This window comes from Lissotriton helveticus, chromosome 5_1, assembly GCF_964261635.1.
Source record: "Lissotriton helveticus chromosome 5_1, aLisHel1.1, whole genome shotgun sequence".
NCBI lineage: Eukaryota > Metazoa > Chordata > Amphibia > Caudata > Salamandridae > Lissotriton > Lissotriton helveticus.
In genome coordinates this window covers 604385162-604404734 of record NC_136065.1, presented here as the reverse complement: position 1 = coordinate 604404734, position 19573 = coordinate 604385162, and positions in this window count along the sequence as shown.

Genomic DNA, 19573 nt, shown 5'->3' with positions numbered 1-19573 from the left:
TTTGGCGTAATAACAAAATCTATTTATCTTTTTATCTAATCACATAGTGCAATAATACATTAAAAAAACAGTGACAATAAATAAGCATAGAACCAATACTAAGATCTATAAAGCAGCATTACCCTCTTCCATCAAGAGCAGAAGTTTACCATACTCTACAACCCAAACCTCTTCCCTCTAACTTACATAATGGTCTTTATCTTATATTGAGAATGAAACAGAAGAGTAGACCGCCCACATAGCCTTAAATCTACAATCTACAGAGTGCCCCTACCCTCTTTGAATATGCCTCCTTAAACTGATAGGTCTGGGCCAGCTTAGAAAGCCACTGTCCTATTGTCGGTACCTTTGATGATTTCCAATTCTGCAGCAGCGAAGGCCTAGCTACAGCTATTGCAATAAAAATTAAATATTGCAGATATTTTGTAAGCTTGAACCCTATATGAGAGAAGCCAAATAGATCCAACAACGTTGATGGAATGATAACCATTAACATGCAATGACTAATAAACTTAAAAACCTCCTGCCAAAAGTGCTGTAGGCTAGGGCATTCAAAAATATATGTACCCACCCACCGCCCCATTCATCTTACATCTAAAATATTGATAAAGAGTTGGTGGGAGCATTTTATGAAGTCTAAAAGGGCGTGTAATATGCCAACCATCTAGATAGAAAAGTAATTCTCTTAAAGTTAGTGACTCTGAAGGCTTTGTGACCCATCTCCTTCAAAAGTTGCCATTCTTTAATGTTAAAACTGCAGCCCGTTTCTTGCAAAATTTTTGGAAGCAGCTCCTCAATAAACGTACTGTTTGCACTCTGGCATAGCAGCCGATACCAGTTTCCTATTCCACACAATTTCTTATCATTGATACCCCTAATTAATGTTCTTGCTAAATCATTAGTCATCACATAGTCACGTTTAAAAAACTTGGTATTTGGATAACACTTACCCAAAAAGCTTGATTTTGGCTACCAAATTGCTGTAATATCGATTCCCATTTTATCAAGTTAGTAAGATTATAAAAATCACCCAGCTTCAAAAAATCTAGGTCACTCAAGGACTGCAACACCCCTTGTGAAAACTGTAAGCCCCAAATTCAACAGTCTTGGAAAGAGATAAGTGCATATGTTGGAAAGTGAGATAATGCTAGCTCCCGCTCTTAATGTCTAATTGAAGGGTAGATAGTTTTACCCAAGCTTGTTTCTCTGGCCATATAAGCTCCAGAATAACTTTGTCTAACTCCTGGCTTTATAGGCAATAACCTGTCCCCGAAAAGAGGCCTTAAAAGCTTCCCACACCCCAAATATTGGGCCATGTTTATATTATCCTTAAAAAACACCTGTATAAACATATGCACTTCTTCAATCCATATTAAGGCCGTAAGCAGAGCTTTATCAAACTGCCATCTGGTGTTATTTCTGTGAGACGTTCCTAATAATATGACTAGGGATAATCATCTCTGACCCTCTTCCTTCATAATCTTAATCACTTTTGAGGTTTTTGGTTTTAATTTTTGCTTAGCCTTATTTAAGGTGTCTAATCCTAGATCTTGTATGAAATTAAAATCCCCCCCCTATAACTATGGGACCTTGTGCAATTATTAGCAGATCATAAATCTGTTCTGAAGCTATATTGTTATCATAGATTGAACCATAATAATTAAAAAAAATAAGAAGGATCCTGGCAAATTTAGCCTCAATCCAGATTCATCTCTCTTCGTCATACTGGATCACCTCTTTCACCTCCCAATGCAACATACTCAAAAACAGGATACCAACTCCCCGAACTGCCATATGCCCAAATCAAAATACGCTTGTGAATATTTCCATGGCAACAACAGTTTGGGAATGTTAGACTTAAAATGAATTTCCCGTAGAAATATTACCTCAGGAGAAAATTATCCCAACCATTTTACATGTGCCTCACTTTTGTGTGCATTTAAAAGACCATTTAAATTACAGGAGATTATCTTTATCCTTTGTGACATTCCTTTAGTTTAACCATAACACCATTGCTTATGCAAAAAAGTATTATTTCCCCCTTATTTTTATTTTTTCCCCTTGATGTTGCCTTGTCAGTCTTTGCTTCTTTGACTTGGTCCGTACTCCTACTTTCCAAAATTACCACAATTAACACCTCATCTCCCTCCTCATGCTCTATACCTTACCCATTTCTGACCTGCTTTTGTCTTGCTCTTTTTTAACTGCATATCCCTACTACACACCACACCCCTTCCAGCCCCCCATCCGAATAGGGGAATGGCCCTTAACTCCATTCTTCAACCCACCCAACATTTTGGCGCCTTGACCTGGCACTTACCCACACGCTTTTGCACCGATCCCTCTGTAATGTTTAGATAACCCCTTCTCAACATCCCTGAAATTACAGTAAAGTGCTAACAGTGTGAAAAAAAAGTGCTTGTACGACCCATGTTTTTTATCTCCACAGGCAGGGTAATGCCCATCGGTGCATTAGCGTATTCCCTAAACCATAAACTTTTGCTGATTAGATGGATGAGAACATTCTTAAAATGTTAAAATTGGCAGGACTGTGCATGCTAAGCACCATTCTACAGCACTCTTTACCTTGGATAAAACCCAATTTGCCTAATCCCTGAAGAGTCCTTATAACAAAGGAACCCCTCATCGGGTATATGGATATGGCAGCCTGCCAACAGAATAAGTAGCCCTACCTAAAGTGCAATGTGCAAAGTGCTTGGAGTTAAATTTAACAGTTTGTAAAACTACAAAACACTAATTACAATCTATAAACCGATCCTAAAGCGCTTTTATAACAGAATTACCCATTCCGGGTTTGTAGAAAAAGTACTAGTATATAAAAGAGCAAAGTGCAAATTGTATAAAGGGCAAAGGGTCCAGACCTGATAACTTTCAAGAGTTTGTTAATAGAATAAACTTTGTGTACCATATCCAAAATCTAATGACTGGCTCCGCCATAGAACACATCTAATAATCCCTCTATTCACAGCCCCCACAGTAGCCAGTACATCTACAACTTGTTTCCTAATCACAGTAATCTTTTTCTATTCTCATATTATCACATTCTTTCTTCAATTGATCTACCCCCTGGTTAGCACTAGCTTTTACTTGCTTGAACTACTTTTTGTAGTGATAGAGTGCAATGCACACCTGGGCCCATAATTCAGTTCACCATATTTACTCAATCGGGTAACCTACACTCTACTACCAGTCTTTTTTATTCTTATACTACTGATTCCTATACCATTGACTTACCAATCCTCGCCACTGATACCTATGATCACAATGGATCAGGGAGTTAGTTGTAAAGATAAGCAGTCAAAATTTACCATAACATTTGCACTCTTTATAATAACCACAGACTCGGGAAGTTTGAAAACCTTTATCTAATCTTCATCAAGAGTTGAGAGCCAAAAGATTACAGCAAGCAAGCTATCGATAACCAGAATCATGAAGAGCGTTTAACTATGCAAAAGATATATTATGCCAACCATTTAGAAGTCTAAAGGGAAGGTAAGAACAGGAAACATGCTAATAAGGAACTCACAGAAATCAGACTTAAAATTTGGTGTTTTCTAAAGGAAGGGAAAAATAAGGGACATACTAGAAATCACAGTTTAATCGCTTTCAACGGGTGGGTAAGGAATAAGGAACTCAATTTGTAATGACGAAAATGAAGTAACCATGTAGCTATAGGGAAGGTAAGAAAAGGGAACACGCTAATAATTCAGAGCAACCACTTTAGTTCGGTTAAAGGAGGGTAAAGAAAAGGAACACCTGAATTTCATGAACAGTTCTTTATCTGCAGTTCTAAAGGATAGGAGAAAAATGGGTCATGCTAAAATAGCAAGAATCACGATTTAATAATGTCTCAAAAGGTAGGAGGAGAGGAAAAAGAACATATGCAGTTATGACTCTAGCAAGATTCATGAAGGATAAGAAATGGACACAAATGTGTTTCCCTCACAGATTTATATTTACCTAGAACGGTGTGGAGACCAACCCTGGCCATGGGTTAGTATAAGGACAGAAACCCCGAAAGTTGCCAACGCCAGTAGGCCAGCAAGTGCAGGTCAGAGACAGGACAGGAAAACCAGATTTGGATCAGAACCGGATCACCACAGTTGAGACCAGCACCCGCAGTTCAGTTGCAACGCCTGCGCTACACCCTCTCTGCAGCTATCAGTCAGAACCCCGATTGGGTTATCGAATTCCCCAGCAAAGTGCTTCGCCAGCACTTTAGGTCCCACAACCCCGATTGGGTCAGCGAGCCTTCTGACAGAGTGCTTCGCAGCACCTCTGTTCTCGATCAGCTATTGAGTGCGTTGGGTCAGTGACAGGTCAGCTATTCGGACAAGTCGGACAATTTCTCTAGCTAAACCTATGCTAGTTATACAATTTTCCAGGTCAGTGTACCACCCCCCAATGTTGCAAGTGTAAGAATCCCCAATTTCGATTGGACAGAAGAAAAGGACAGGTCCTCACACCACCTAAATTTTGAACTTTCCCAGGCTTCTCATTTGAATTTCATATACTCCCCATGAATTGCAGGTTCTCATGACATATGCTTTATACATAACAATGGTAAATTTAACATTGTATACAATGTTATAATTTCAGTACAGTTCAGCTTCTTTGACAAGGTGAGAGTTGTCTTCCCAGGCGCATCTTGGCTGGAGTTGCCATCTGGCTGGGATTCAATGTCAGATGATTTCAGCCCTCCTCTTATAACGTGTCATGTGCAAAGGGCTTTCAAAATGGAGTATTCCCGTCTCTCAGGCCCAAAGGTTTCGATACATGAAAGGTAACAGGAAACAGTCTTAGAACACAGAATAAATGACTTCACTGTATACCATGAATTTCTACACTACTCCCATTACTGTATAATAAACTATAGCATTAAGATTAAGCAGAACGAACAGCATAGCAAAAGCAGAACACAAAGCAGCCATCTTAGCTCTAATGCGCAGATGCTAACAGCTTCCCTCCAGAACTGCGAGTACGTCACGTCACATGGGTATGACCGACGCATGCGCAGTAGAAATTCCTGCGTAGCAGCAGCCATTTTAGGTTGCAAGCGTATTAGGATTAGTAAACACATAAGCGAGCTTCACTCGGACACCCAAAAATGTCGGAAAAGGGCAAATTAATAAGACAAACATATTGATTAGTTAATTACCGTTATTCGAGGGTCATGAGTTCAAGCAAGTCGCTTTATGTGCGAATCCTTGCTCCATCAGTAGTACATCATGAGATACCTCAAGAGTAACACATAGATAGAATTGACCATTAAATAACATTTTCAATTTCGGGCTATTGGATAATAGATGCCTGTGCTCCTGCTCTCTTAAACTGACCACTCAGCCCAACAAACTCTCTTAGCCAACGTGCTGCACGTGCTGATGTATTAGAGAATACTCTCACCCTTGATCCATCCGTTAGCAAAAATCCTTTTTCTGAATTGTCTTACTTAAAATGGCTTCTCTTATATGAAAATCTGAAAAATTTACAATCATTGTCCTTGGGAACTTAGCCCCCACTGAACGTTGTGCTGGAATCCTATGTGCCCTCATTATGGTAAGATCTTCCGGTGCATTCTCATGTATATGTTCTTTAATCATTGTTTCCATTTGAAACACAGGGTTAGACGGTGAGCAGCCATCACAACGCGGGCATTACCACTCGCTGCCATTACGACGCTGCTTTTACAACGCAAGTCGTTTCAATGACTTGCGCTGGAGGGCGCTTTTGGAAAAGGAATAGTTTAATTTTCTATTCCAACACCTTCCCTACTGTAACGTGGGCTGGAGTTGAAATAGAAAACTAAACTATTCCACTATCCAGCGCTTACAGCACAAGTCATTGTAACGACTTGCGTTGTAAAAACAGCATCGTAAAGGCACACGGGGTAAAAGCCTGCGTTGTAATGTCATACAACCGGTTAGACTGGCCACTTATACGTTCATTATCCTCTGGAATCAGATTTGATCATCTTGCATAGTTCTCAATTTCATCCATTTTCAATTGTGAGGCCTGCAGTGTTTTTTTGAAGAGTACCAATATCACTGTCCCAACTCAAGGAGTGGTCCTCAATATCTGACACTTGTTGGTCAAGTTCTTTCATTCGATCTGGAATTTGTTGTACCATACCATCAATTTCGTCTAGCATTTGAGGAATTATGAGCTATGGCAACTTCCTGGGCCAGCAAATGTTTACATTCTCGTATCTCAGCTAAGATAGTTTCAAAGAACTGTTGGACCTGATGCATTGAGGGTTGGCTATCCCTTGATAGCCCAGCTGATATCTCATTGAGTTTCTGTTGATTTTGACATCCCACAGCATTGGCATACTCCACCTCCTGGAGTCTTTGAAGTGGCCCATCCTGTATTAGTCCCATGGTACCTGATACACCTGTGGCTTGGGGGAGTACAACTGGAACTTTCCCTACTCCCATTTCCCACATTTGATCAATGTTCTGCACAGCCACGTTCTCAATAGAAGCTAGTGCAACAGGGTCACTAGAATATACTCCACCTGTAACCTGATCCTCTGACTGACAATTTAAACCCTCCAAAATTGGTTTGTGACTTTTTGCAAATAGTGGGTAGTCCTTATGAGATTTATTGGCCACATCCCCCTCTTCAGCTCCACTAGATGTGTCTATTGGCACAATTCACTGTTGCTGGCATTTTGTGAGTTGATAATGACCTTTAGATTCTCCTCCCCCAATGTATTTAGAGTATTATCATTCTCAGGTAGGAAGACAGCTTTTGCACTAGAGCCCATATCGATGGTGGCTGGTTCTCGGGAGGACCTTGATAAAGCCAAAGTTGGGGGAGAATATGTACTAGTTGAAAAACCTGGAGATAGCTGCTCCATTGATTTATCAGCTACTCCACCTTTTATTTAACAAAATTCTTCTCTCTACTCACTGCCAGAATGCGCGTTTGTGAGGCTTTCCTCTTAGCCATCTGAATCACCGATGAAGAGCTCATTGCTGGACTCCAACTCCTGCTGCCCTCAAAACCATCTGTTTTATACTTTTGTCCACCCAGTTTAGTGGAGGTTAATCCTTACTTCTCATACAGGTAGGAAATGCCAGATACTATTCCCAAATATATAAGGATTGAAACAGCTGAAAGTCTTATAGCAAAGGAGAATTTGGCTATAGGAGAACAAAGCCCTTCCACTTCTGTTTATGTATATTCTGCAAGCGGGATATGTAGCAGGCACACGCTTGCTCAGGGACCCCTAAGCTGGGCAGGGCTGGTCTAACGGGCGATTCCTCGACCACAAAAGACCTCTCTACCTTAGCGAGGCACCTGTTGGCTCCTCCCCTTCACAGGAACTCTGGGACACACAAGAAAATTATTTCTATGACAAGTTTTCCACCATCTACAGGAACTTTGATCCCCAACCTACCGACCTCACCGATCTCAACATCCTCCTCACACCAACAGAACGGAACCCACACCTGACCATCAGCTCACCACATAGGAACAGCTCACCACACAGAATACCACCACCATCATGAACTCCATCCACTCAGGCACACCAGCGAACCCCTGTCCCCACAGCCTCTTCAAGCTCAGAAGTAAGGAAATCAGCTGCCAACTCACCACCATTCTCAAAGCATTCATCACCACATCACCTTCCCAATGTATGGAAACATGAAGAAGTCAGCCACCTCCTCAAGAAACCCTCCGCTGACCCCAAGGAACTCAAGAACTACTGACCCATCTCACGGCTTCCATTCCCCACCACAGTTCTCGAGAAAGCCATTAGCTGCCAGCTCACTGAACACCTGGAGAGAAACAACCTGCTTGAAGCCTCGCAAACTGGTTTCCACACCAACCACAGTCCTGAGACAGCCCTGATCGCTGCCAACGGCAACATCCAGACCCTCCACAATGGTGGAGAGTCGCACCTCTCTGTATGTTCAACACCATATCCCACCACACACTCATCAAGTGACTCTGCTACATTGGGATCCAGGGAGACGCCCTTAGATGGATCGCATCCATCCTCTCAGGACGAACCCAGAGAGTCCACTATCACCTTTCACCTCGGAACCAAAGAGCACCCTCTTTGGTGTTCCTCAAGGGTCATTCCTCAACCCCACCCTCTTCAACTCATACATGATGCCCCTGACTGACATCATTAGAACCCATAACTTCACTACCATATCCTACGCCCATGACAACCAGCTCATCCTCTCGCTCTCAGCAGATCCCTCCACCACAAGCACCAAGTACCACAACTGCATGAGGAACATTGCCAAATGGATGAAGACCGACTCTCTGAAGCTCAACACTGACAAGACCAATGTGATTATTTTTGGGAACAATACACCCCCCGAGGAACAACACCATGTGGCCCACAGAACTTGGACCCACTTCCACATCGACAGACCATGCCCACAACCTTGACATTATCTTTGACAGCAAACTCACAATGAAATGACAGGTCAACACGGTCCCCCCTGCTTGCTTCCACACCCTCCGTATGCTTCGAAGAATCTTCACATTTCTCCCCTGAAATTGTCATGCAAGCCTTAGTCACCAGCCGCTGGACTTCAACAATGCACGGTATGCAGGAACCCAACTCATGAAGAGACTCTAGATGACAGAACTCAGCAGCAAGACTTATCCCCAACTTGCCGAAACAGACCCACATCACCCCCCATTTCAGGAACCTCCACCAACTCCCCTCCAGAAAAGTTGCCAATTCAAGATGCTGACACACTCCTACAAAGCCCTCCATTTCCAAGGACCAGCATACATCAACCACCGCCTGAACTTCCCACAACCCTCCAGAGCCCTCCGCTTTGCCTCCATTGCCCTCGCACAGACACCTCGCATCCTCGGTAGCTACAGTAGAGGCCACTCATTCCCCCCGTCACTGTCAAGTTCTGGAACGCCCTCCCCCTCCACCTCTGTTCATCACTCTCTCATGGACTTAAGTAACAAACTCAAGACGTGGCCTTTCGTCTGAGCCCAGCAACCCAGTGCCTGGATACCCTTGAGGGTGATTAGCTGTGCTCTTCAAAAACTGAATTGATTGATTGAAAAGAACATTTGTCAGATTTTGGCAGATGTCCCACCTCCACCAAACTCAAACCTCTTAAGTTTCTCCCTGAGTGGCAGAACAAAGAATGATGGGGTCTACATAGCATCTATGTAGGCCGACGTACTTATCAACTGATTTCTCTGTGAGTGACAGTAAAGTCATGGTGGGGCTGACACAATGCCGGAATCATTGCCTGAATAATCAAGACTTACGAGATTTGTGCGGTAAAGATTGCCCTGTGCTACACTCGAGCTTCTGGGGTGATGCATCATATCAGTAAAATGTTCCTAAATTGGACATGCTGTTTATAATCTGTTCTTTGAGACGGGCACCGAGCCAGTTATACGTAGAGATAGCTGCAAGGAATCATGCAGGAGGAAGCATTTTCACTCGAGTCTGTGGCCTTCATCAAGATGAAAAAAAGACTTTCAGGGACCGACGCATCTGTCTTCTTGCTCCATTCTCCGAGGATTAAACAGACAGCCATCCCAGGGAGCGCTCAGATAATGAAAGCATCACTTTCTTCTCAAAATCACTCAATGTGTAGATCTGGTTTGTTTTACTTTCTCAGCACACTGTCTCGCTTTGAAGAGATAATACCATGTGAACGATATGCGCATCTCCAGGAGCAAATTACTTCTTCTGTGAGAATCTCAGCTTGTGAGCCACAGACATTGATTCCACGCGCCTTTGATGTTGTCAATTCGGCATCCTGAGCGGCTTTAGTGTCAAGTGAGCGACGCAGGGCGAAGGCGGGATGGATTTCTAGCTGGGAAAAAGACTGCTTAATGCAACATCACCGTTTTTATTCCCACCATCAGAGGAACAGCAATACCTGTCATAACTATTTTCATTTGTTGCATGAAATGTAGCGGTTTGCAGTATAATACTGTTTTCTCCAAAAGAAAGTGTGTTTATGCAGCATGACTGCAAAACTATGGTCTTCCTGAATTTAGAAAAATCAGAATGCCTTTCCGCAAAATACAAACATATATATTTCAGATGGTGTTATGTCTTCAGCCTCTGCTTTTATGTGCAATAGTCTTCACAGCCGCAAGCTTTTTTCCACAGACTTACACGCTTGGCTTACTCACAAGTGATGTCACTCTCTTTCATGTAACTTACTCTTTTCTATATTTTCTTGAAAATAGTCCTTGAACCTGCTATTTAACCTCACCTCTAGTCCCTAGGCCTCCCCCGATGGGGGATGGTGACAGAGGTTACTAGGTCCACTGATATTAAAACATCTGTGGTAATTACACTGATCTGTGGTGTTTCTGTGAGAAAACGCCACATTTACAAAGTTCGAGGAGTCTCCAGTTGAAAGAATGGGAAAAATGGGGAAATACTGTGGCAATAGAAATTCAATGGGTAATTGTAGGGATGATCAAGCAGAATTGATGCCAGGTAACAGGGCCGGCGTTAGGGCTGGTGGTGCCTGATGCAAAATCATTTTTGGTGCCCCACACCCCGTGACCACCTCCTCGGATGCTCTCACTACCACCAGGCAAAAGTGCCCCTCATCTCTCCAATCATATGTTATTGCTTAACACAGGGCCCCCCTGAGGTTAGCTCCCCACTCCACAGGTTAGCGCCCAGTGGGGCTGCACCCGTCGCACTGCCCTAAAGCCAGCCCTGCCAGGTAAGATCCTTTATTAGCAGCAGCCCTTGCTACCATACTCACCAACACCCCTCTTCAACTGTTTCCTGTGGAATCCCCTGAACGCTCACATTTTAGACATCTCCAGCTGCCATTACATCCTGTTGACGGCTGAAGATCTGCACAACAAATCTTCTCCCTCAAAATATATTAAGAAAACAATCTTAAAATGTAAACATTGCAATTTTTTTTTAAACAATTTTACTCAAACTTATATTACAAAAAGTTGGAAAAGCATATCTAAGGAAATAACACACAGAGAGCTACATGTACGAAAATATTTTGAGGTTGGGCCGTTTACGTGTGGGAAAATGCTTTTGGGATGTACAAAGCCCAAATTGCGAATCGGTAACTTGTTACCAAAGAGCAATTTGGGTTTTGCGATTCGGTATTAGGAAGGGGCGTGTTGAAGGCATCCCTTCCTACTATTGAATTGAAATGGTATTTACAAATGTTTTGTGATGGAAATGTTGTTGCAAAACATTCGCAATTTACCGCCAATAGAAAGTTGCTGGTAACCCATTCGCAAATTTGAGAATAGTTAAGAAAATATTTTTTAATAGCAAGTAGTGGTTCAAAGATGAATTTTTTTTCCTTTTTAAACATTTCCCATTTTCCTTTAAGGAAAACGGACTGTGTTTTAATGAATGCTTGATTTTGAAAAGCAATCATAGACATGGTGGTCTGCTGACCCCTGCAGGCCACCAACCCTGTGATGGCTGCGATTCTTAATGGGTCGCTAATTATGGCCTACCTCATTAATAATCATATGACAGGTCTATTTGCGACCCACTAGGAATAGCTAATGAAACTCAAAAGAGTTTCACACATTGGAAATAGCGATTTCCTAATTGTGATTCGTAGGAAATCACAATTAGGAAATTGCTAGTCATGAATTTCATACATCTAGCCCAGAAATTGTTACCTCAAACTATGCTGGTATGTTATGCTGTGCTATGTTATGTTATGGTAAAGGGTAATTATAGAGGACAGTATTCACCTGAGCACTTTTTGCCGCTATCAGATCATAAGAGTAGCTCTAAAAATGGAAAAGAGATGCACCTATTTATCAAAAGCCTGCTTAAAGAGCCCTGTCTTTAGGGCTTTCCTAAATTGGGACAGTTCCCTGATTAAGCAGATTTCCGCTGGTAGTTCATTCCGCTCCCTAGCGGAAAGTATTGAGAATCTGTGTCCTCCAGTCTCAACTCTCTGAAACTTGGACACCACCTACAGGTTGGCTGATGCTGAGTGGAGAGTTCTTCCAGGGGTATATCTGACTATTATGTCTCTCATAAAGTCTGGGGCCTATCCTTTTAATGCCTTAAAAATGAGTCCGCAGATTTTTTATTTAATCTGCTGTTTGATTGGTAGCCAGTGAAGGCTTTACACATGGGTGTAATCTGAGTTCTCGAAGGTAATCTGAAGATTAGTCTAGCTGCAGCGTTCTGAATCATTTAAAGCCTTTTTAGGTCACACACATGAAGCCCACATTATATGCTGTTGGCATAATCCAATTTTGCGCCGATGACAGCAGCCATAATAGCCTTCATAGCTTCTGTAAAAAGAAAGAGTTGGAGCTTCCTGATTGTTCACAAAATAAATGCACATTTTGAGACAACTACTGCTAACTTTGGAGATGGTAACATGCCCTTTTCTAAAGGCCAGTAATAGTTGTCTACAATAAAGTATTTTGATTTAGCACACCTATTTCAGTCTTTTCTCCTTTCATTTTAAGGTGGCAATGTCTCAATTATCTGCTGATAAAACACACCATATTTCTAAAATGATCTTGAGCAGGTCTTGGAGTATCATTTTGGAGTAAGATCTGACATTTATCGGTATAAATAAAAATCTGACAGCGTCTTTTAGACAACTCTTTTATAAAGGCCTCAATGTAAATGGTAAAGAGATGGGGGAAATAGCAGATCCTTGTGGAACATCACACTTGATCTTTAGTTCTGGTGCCTTAAATGGGGTAAGATAAACATGTGTATGACTGTGTTTTCAGTGTCTAAATACACACATGGTTGGAGTATTTGATTATGTGCAGTGGTGCATACATGCATGCATAGATGCTTGTTGGCCCTATTCGGTGTTTGTTGGTATGTGTGGGCATCTTATTATGTGCATGTGTTTGATTATGTTTGTAGGTGTGATTGTGGATCAGTGTTTTACAGTGTACACAGACTAACAGTGTGATTTGCCTGGGTTCTAATGAATGAGAGTGTTTGAGGGTGTGTGTAGGGGGCTGGTTGCATATGAGTGTGTGAAGGCATGTGTGGCCATCTGATTGTGTCTGGGTGTGTGTGTTTGGTTGTGGGTATCTGTGCACCTTATGGTCATGAACCTGGGGCTGAAGATGGGGCGATTTACCTCCCTGGGCCCGACTGTGCCATTCTTATGTTACAGGGCCAATATGATGAGACCAGTGGCCAGGCAACCCTGCGAAGTCCTGAACTCCCTTGGGACTTGCATGCGTCTAAAAGAGAAGGCGGCGCGAACTTGGGGAGAGGATACCGGAGAGCTGGAAGGTGCACGTCCAACAAGAGTCGTAGTAGGAGACTACCAGCGACAGTTTTCTGACCGGAGCACAGAGGAACCAGAGGAGTTGAGACAGGAAGAACTGAAGACCAGGAAGAACTCGGAGACACCTGGAGAACTGAGTACAGATCCTGTCCGCCAGTTGAATTCAACTCGGAGGCAGGTGCCACGAGAAATGTGGCTCAGTCAGGTGAGTGAAGGGTTCCTAAGTAGAGGTGGCAAGCGGGAGGGAACGCTGCAAGTGGGAGATGGGCGGGAATAAAAAACAAATGGGGTATTACAATTCCTTGTAAAAAGGACAGGTGGGGACTGAAGACAGTGCTACCCTGTCATTAAGAATATTTCTTGTTTTTTTGTTCTTGTCTTTATTCAACTTTATCGCTGGCCCTATCTAATTTTGAGCACCTTCCCGTTAACCTCACTTTATTTTATTTTTTGGACAGAGCATACAAAAGACATCACTAAACTAACCTTCACAATTGTGAAAATAAGGACACATATAATAGTTACTTACCTTATCTCTTCTTTCTGTCAAGGATACAGGTGGACAGGTACTTCCAAGGCCCTGCAGAAGAAAAGAAGAGACGTGTTAATCTCGAACACCTGATTTTTTTTCTTTGAGATTTTGAAATAAAAGATATTGGACTAAAACTGTAAACCGATTGATTTTGCACTAAAATCCCTAGCAAGATCACAAGTAGTGGAGAATGCAGGCACCTTCCCTCCATTGATACATAATGTATGCTCTAATTCAACACCTACTACAAGGACAACTCAAATTAGAATGGGCCTTAGAATACCAAATGTCTTCAGCTAAGGCTGACCGAGAAATATTATGAGATGCATTGAAGGCTCAAACGGAACAACTCAGTAAGTTGGCCCAGGAACAATTGCAGGTGACCTCTGGACTGATTAACAATAGGGGACCAGTAGCTAGTGCCCCATGGAGAACTTTTCAAAAACTCCTACCAAGAGAAGATATCAATGCCTTTTTGATACATTTTGAACAGACTGTGAGGGCAAGTGCTTGGCTCCTAGAGAGGTGGCCCTTTTATCTAACCCCTTTATTGACAGGTGATGCTAAAGCTGCATATCAAACAGCTAAACCCTGAGGAAAGGCCACATATGAAGAAGTGAAAGAGTGATATTGGGCAGAGCCGGACTAGATGAGGAAGCCTTTCACCTGCGATTCACACATGAGTGGGGAAAGCCGGGTGATACCACAAAATAATCTCTTTTTTAAATCGAAAACAGCAGCTGAGAAGTGGTTAAAACCACACAACCATACCAAGGAAGAGATTATGGACAAAACATGTTTAGAGCACTACCTAGAGGCTATACCCCATCATACTCAAAGGTGGCTACACGTACATTCAGGACTTACCATTGAACAAGCTGTATAGATGGCTACCACCTTTTCACGAGTTTAACTTTGCCTTTCTTCCATAGAGTACAAATACAATGTAAAGAACGCCTCTAAACAACTGAATTATCATAATGAACGAAAACTTCAGAAGGTTACTAGTGAAACAAAAAAAAACATATCCTTGAAACTGGAACATCAGGTTCCTTCTGGTCCCCAGTGTTTTGAGTGTGGTAAATAGGGACATATAGACCGTTTCTGTAAAAACAAGAGATCCATAGAAAAACCAGTGGAAGTCAACTATACCCGAGTTCCATTTATTTCACCCAAGAAATGAGCCCTTATTATTTTGTAAGTGTAGAAATTAATCAAAAATGGACATCCGCTTTGTTGGATTCCGGTTGCAAGGAATCAGTTCTACAAGCTGAATTAGTACTCCTCTCACAAATTATACCCAGGAAATGCATTCAGATCAGGTGTGTACATGGGCACATAAAAACCTATCCCATAGCCAAGCTGCTAATTTCAACGATCTCGACGAAAACAGTAGAGGTTGAAGTCAGGGTACCTAAAAGTCTACCTGAAGATGTTATCCTGATGACTGATAACCCACATTTTTTGGACTTGTTCCATGAGACTGTGCTCAACCAGGTACAGGAGTCCAAAGAGCAAGTAATGGTCCAAACCCCAACTCCCCTAAATGTCTTACTAACTCCTGAACCATGGTTAATAGACCTACATTTTCACTTTACACAGATGCACAATACTCTTCTTCAACCTATTTGGGATAAGGCCTGTCAAAATAAAAACCCATACTTCTCCTCATTTCCAAATAAGAAATGCACTCTTCTATCAAATAGCAGGACCCACTGACCCACCTCAGTTAATAGTACCTAGATATTTTCAGGATCAAATGATGTTTTACGCCCATTCACACTTACTAGCAGGGAATTGAAGACCCGGGAAAACAACCAAAGACATTTTTCAAAACTTTTACTGGCCATGCATTTTTGAACATATAAAGAAATATTGTCAAGAGTGTGAAATCTGCCAAAAAAGAAACCTGTACCATCCTCCTAAAGCATCTCTCCAACCTTTGCCATAATAGGCATTCCATTTGAGAGGATTGGTATGGATTTTATAGGTCCCTTACCAAAGTCCTCAAAAGGATCACAATATGTTCTTGTATTAGTAGATTATGCTACCTGATATCCAGAGGTCTTTTCTATACGTAGCCCAGATACAATGACTGTCGCTCAATATTTGACAGGTTTTTTTTCTCGGGTTGGATTCCCAAGAAAAATCCTCATAGATCAGGGCATACCTTTGTATTATGACTAATGGCCCAGATATGCAAAAAAATTAAACATTAAACATATCAAAACTTCATTGTATAATCCTCAAACCGTTGGTTTGGTTGAGGGATTTAATGGATCTCTCAAACTCATCTTAAAGAAAATGCATTCAGGAGAAGGGAAAAACTGGGACCAAATATTCCCCTAGCTCTTTTTGTGCTAAGAAGTTAGGTATAGAGTAGTTTGGGCTGCTCTTCTTTTGAATTAGTCTATGGGCGGAAACCCCGAACACTCTTAGAGATAACATGAGAATCTTGGGAAAAAGACGTGAAACTTGAAGCAGATAACCTTCTAGAGTACACCCAACAGTTAAAATCATGAATGGGGAAACTTAGAGAACTGGCGTATAAAAATTTACGTTAAGAGTATACTGGGTTCTAGTCTTGCTACCTAATTCTACTCATAAAATGAAATCCGAATGGAAAGGCCCCTTTAAAATGATTGAAAGAAATTGGAAACCTCTCGTAGAAACTAAAGATGGGAACCCATAAAGAAGAAACCTTTCATATAAATCTCCTAAAGAAAAAGCTAGGACAGCTACCAAACCATGTACATATGGTCTACCCTAGATCTGTTACACATAAATGAAGAGTTATCTGAAGAGCAAAAGGAGGAGTTGAGAGAGACTTTACATCCCTTCTCTACTATCTTCTCAGACACACTGGGAAAAACCGACCTAACAAAACTACTCCTAAAGGGAAAATAGTAAAGTTGCAACCTTATCGGATTCCCACAGCAAGACGCCAAGGTGTTTATAATGAACCATTACAATTAAGAAAATAAAGACACTTATAATGGGGACTTACCTGACCTCTCCTTTCTGTCAAGGGTACCAGTGGGAAGGAACTTTCAAGGCCCTGCAGAAGAAAAGACCTGTTACTCTCGAACTTCTGGTTTTGTTTTTCTTTGAGAAGTTGAAAAAAACGATGTTGGACTAAAACCCTAAACTGATTAATTTTGCACTAAATTCCCTAGCAAGATCACAGTGAATATGTTACCTGTTTTTAGTAAAACGTTTCCTTAGCATTGCACATTGGTTTCGGCCTGAAGTTATAGCAAGTGGATTGATCTTAAGTTTTAATGTTTATGCATATACTGTACCACACATGCAGAAACCGAAATTACTAAAAATGACTAAATAGATATTGGGTTTGTGTGTCTGTGAGAGTGTGTAGGTGTTTCACGAAAGGTATACTGGTGTTTCATAGTGTAAGTGAGGGAATCGTATGGAAGCTGAGTTGGCATCTTATGGTGGATGTCTGGGTGCATGGGGTGACTATCAGTGTGAGCTGGTGTTTCTGAGAATGCACTTGTGCGCAAACTTGTGTACAATTTGATTGACAGATGTAAATGGTTTTCCTTAAGCTGATTTCTCTTCCATGAGTAGAGAGAAATCCGCAATAGTATATACAGCGCAAGGGGTAGGAGGAAGAAAGAGAAGTTTAGTTGGACTTGTAATTTTGCGAAGGCCCAGTAACATATGTGTTTGTTGGCATTAACAATCTAAAATTCACCCATACTACCCTGGAAATGGTGATAGATTTATTACATTTCCAGAATGGGGTAGCAATTGATCATCCTCAGATTTGGTTAGATTTTAGGGAAGAGCTTTCGTCATTAGGTAAAATGTTCCTTTCACCCCCGCAAGAAGGAAAGAAAAAAAGTTGGCCTTTTGCACATTCAGCTGCCCTCTCACTGTGTGGAATTGTATGCAATGGACTGGAGTGGAATAGTAAATCTGAACCCCTGTCCCAAAATATATGCACTTTTCGCAGTGTTTGTGGCACTGGAATTAGAATAGTAAATTTGAGATCTCCACCAAACGTAAGCATTTTATACTATGTTTGTGCAAGTGGAGTTAGACTAGCAACTCTGACCACTCCAAACATGTGCACTTCCCCCAATTTATGCAGGGCTGGAGTTAGAATATCAAATCTCACAAGTTATGCTGTTCCACTGTTTTTATAAACTGTGAAAAAGTATATATTTTTTAAAACATTCCAACAGCATGGTAGAACTCCAGCCACACTTTGACACTTTTCTTTGCGATTTGCATTCTTTTATTTTTTAACATTGATACAATACAGGGCCAAATTTGGAGAGGGATTTTTTTGTTTGGTACCAATTTTTATGTTTAAGAGTCTACACTGAGTTTTTCGATTTTTGTGTTGTAGTTTAATAGCCGAAGTGGTCATATTAAATATGAAAAGCCATTATTTATGTACATGTTAAGAAGGTGCGGAAATTCAAAGCAAACGCTTTATAACAATAACTTAATATTATGTTTTGCATCCATTCTCACATATGGTACACACAGTACGTGCCCATAGTTTTGTGTAAAGTACTCAGAACTATGTATTGGTTAGTGTTTCAATGTGCCTTATTCGCCCGGAGTTTGTTTTATTTATTTGATCTTTGATTGTGCTATGCAAGGATTTTGTTGTCCCTCTGCACGCATATTCAATTTAAGTGTTTTTTTCTGCCTTGACAAAAATCATCTTCATTAGTTATGCATGATGTCAGGCCACATTTCTCGGGGATACAAATTGGACACTACAAGCCTGATTCAACAAGGTAAGCTTACACGTTTGTGTAAGTTTACTATTTTTTAACAGTCAGGGTGGAGAACTCTGCATACAAAAAGATAGGCCTGTCCTATCTTTCTATGTGTGAGGTTTTCCTCCCTTCCTAAGGAGCCTCCACAGTCGTAAACTTACTATTAACTTGTAGTTTGTGAAAAGCAAATAAATTGTAAACTTACACAAAAGTGTTAGTTTGCCTTTGTGAATCAGGCCCTATGTGTTTTTCTAAACCAAGATGTAACTGTCATTTTCATATGAAGTTGTACTTTAAAAAAAAGAAAAAGAAATGTACGTTTTAGAAATTAAGATGACATAGAAATGTGTGTAAAATGTCCAAGGAATCTATCTATGTAATGATTTAGATATTTGGTTACCACCTGTACCAGAAAGAAAGGGTGAGATACACAAATCAATTGGGAAAGGTTAGTGCCAATAACTACAATATAATTCTAGATTTAATACTTAATCCAAGGAATGCAATTGAATGGTCAACACAATCTATGTTTATGAAGAAACCAAGAGATCATAAAATATCACAGAAGAATGTAGAGAACTATTTAAACACAACCAAATTCGATCGATTTGAAGTTGGATCCAGCAAATGGGGATCCACCTATGATACTTTGTATTGTCTTGCCTTAAGAAAATAGAAGTATTCACATATTTTCCATAATTTCTGAAAAGGAACATTCTGGGAGAAATGTATACACATTTATTTGTCGCCCATGGAATGTACTCTTTCTCCAATATATCTTATCTTCTTCACACTGATAAAAAGCAAATAGGAATAAGCAAATCTTCAATTACACTAACTAAGCCTTTAAAAATATAATTTCATTTTGTTATAAAATTCCTATTTAGTTACCATTTATGATTTTAGTTTTTAATATATCAGTGAATTTAATGTTTCCTCATTTGCATTTTGTGAATATTCATTTGTTTTCAGGATGTGATCTTCAAATACAACTACATATGTATCCTTCTACATTTGATACTCCAGCA